Below are 2607 nucleotides of genomic sequence, written 5' to 3' on the forward strand. Positions count from 1 at the left end.
GAATGCGCTTGGCAACGTACATAGACGACTGGCTTCTCGCAGCTCAGTCCCCACACCAAACCCAGGCTCACGCCACACTGCTCATGTCACATCTGGCCGCTTTGGGTTTCACGGTGAACCGGGAAAAGAGTGTTCTGATCCCGACTCAGAACATCAAATTCATCGGTCTATCTCTGGACTCGGTCGCGTTCAGAGCACGTCTGTCAGCGGAGAGAGTGGAGGCCTTTCAGGCCTCCACCTGAGCCGCTGCTTCAGGTGGAGCTCAGAGAGCTCTCCCTTAAGACGGCTCTGTTACTCGCGTTGGCCTCGGCCAAGCGCGTGAGTGACATCCATGCATTATCGGTGAACCCGGCTTGTATGCAGTTTTTAGCAGGGGATTCTAAGGTTCTACTGAAGCCTAACCCTGCGTTTGTGCCGAAGGTTTTTAACCCGGCAATACCATATCGCCCTATTGAGCTGACGGCGTTCTATCCTCCTCCTTTTTCATCGCAGGAGCATGGGCGCATGAATACGCTCTGCCCGGTGCGCGCGTTGCGCGCCTATGTGGACAGAACAGCTGGATTCAGGAAATCAGAACAGCTGTTTGTGTCATGGGCTGCACCAACCTTGGGGAAGCCTCTCACGAAGCAGAGGTTGTCACGCTGGATTGTGGAGGCTATTGCCTTGGCCTATGAGAGTAAGGGTCTAGGGCCCCCCTCAGGGCTGCGCGCTCATTCCACTCGTGGGATGGCTGCGTCATGGGCATTGTTTCAGGGCGTTTCTATGGAGGAGGTGTGTGCGGCTGCCAGCTGGACTACGCCTCATACCTTCTCCAGATTTTACAGATTGGATGTTACTGTACCCACGATGGCTCACACTGTGCTGCAAGTGGGTTCAGCGACAGATAGAGGGCTGTCTATGTGATTTATGTCACGTTAATATCTGGTCCTCGAGATATGCTTGTCTGAGGCAATACGGGAGTCTCTATATCCCATAGTGAGATACCGAAACGAATGTTGAAAGAGAACTTTAGGTTAAGAAATTAACCCCCGTTCTCTGAAACATGAGTGAGGTATCTCACCAGATCACCCTCCTTGCCTGGAGCGAGGAAGAGGTGTTTTTTGCTCAGACTGAAGTACCGACGTGACGCCACGGTCTTATAGGGAGGAGGAAGACCCTCCCAGGGAGGTGACGTCACGTCTCTCTGCCAGTCAGGACTGGCGTAGTGGAAAATTGCTTCTGGGGACAAGCGCAGGGGGCGTGTCCCATAGTGAGATACCTCACTCATGTTTCAGAGAACGGGGGTTAATTTCTTAACCTAAAGTTTTTTTGTAGAGCACATTGAGCTGAACTTGTGTGTTAAATTTCAAGTCAATCGGACTCACGTTTGAGGGGCGTGGCCTTCCCAAAATTGCATTTTGAGCCTTAATTACCCCACAGCACCACCATCTGGCCAATTGGGATCATATTTTTTGGTAGGTTGATATCCAGGTCAGAGGTTAGTAGGTCAACCTACAGACCCCGGATGCTGATAACAGGTCAGCCCGGACTCAGAGGGGAATAGCACTGTATCATAACAAAATATTGGTGAAATGAAAGAGTTTCGCGGCGGATAATGTGTTATGGCTGCATTGCGAGCCCCGTGTTCTCGCATTATGCGGCTCTCGGCTGGATCTAATTTCGTCGGAACCACTTGTAGCTAATGACACCAAAGTTATCTGGGTGAGTAAATGATCATATTTTATGCTAGAAATAAGGTCCAGATTGTAAAAAAAAAAACGGTAATTATAATGTTCTTATAATGAGTTAGCATTAATTATAACGAACAGAAGAAAACATCTTCCTTGAATTAGGAAAGCATTGGATGCAGCTGCTAGATAAATGAACCCGAAGGTTATAATGAAAACACTGCGAAATGATTCATAAAGGGTGTGATCATAAAATTTCCATCATCCCAACAGACACAACGCTACAGTGGGAGTCTCCCTCTCTCACATGCGATCTGTGCGCAGCCAGAAGATGGAGTCCTGAACACACCATTGTCCGGCCCTGAGGTTCACTCGGTTCATAGAGGACCGTTTCTCTGCCCCCCCACCCCCTCTTTACCCCCTTCTCTCGATCCCCGTCGAATCAATGAATGACTAGTTCAAAAAAAGTTACAAGTTGTAGTTTGGTTGGGCGGGGTATGCGCAGTGGCGCTGTGCAGCCCTCTCATATTTGGAGAGCGCGTCCGTTATGAATTGGAAACTCACGCCTACATGTGATGGAACTAGTTCGGCCTAGATGTCGCTACACACTTGTCAGTCAACGTTATTTATCCCATCCGATCTGTCAAACCCAGTGTGAGCTGCGGGGAGTATAGCTGGGCAGAGCAGTGTGTGCATGCATACAGCAGCTGGATGGGGGCTGTAAACATCTGCCGCGCCTGTTCCGGACTGCATAAAATCGAGCAGCAGCTGGACGGCTCTGTCCGCTCGCCTGTCCTGGATGAAACATCCCAGGAATGAAGCAAAGCGATTTGGAGTGTATGACTTGCAGATGGGACACGTAGGAGCGCCCTGTCTCCATTTACAGGAACTCTAACTAACTCTGAGCGCCGGGCACATCCAGGTGGAGCAGCTGGCAGGA

Source organism: Trachurus trachurus, assembly GCF_905171665.1.
Source record: "Trachurus trachurus genome assembly, chromosome: 19".
Taxonomy (NCBI): Eukaryota; Metazoa; Chordata; class Actinopteri; order Carangiformes; family Carangidae; genus Trachurus; species Trachurus trachurus.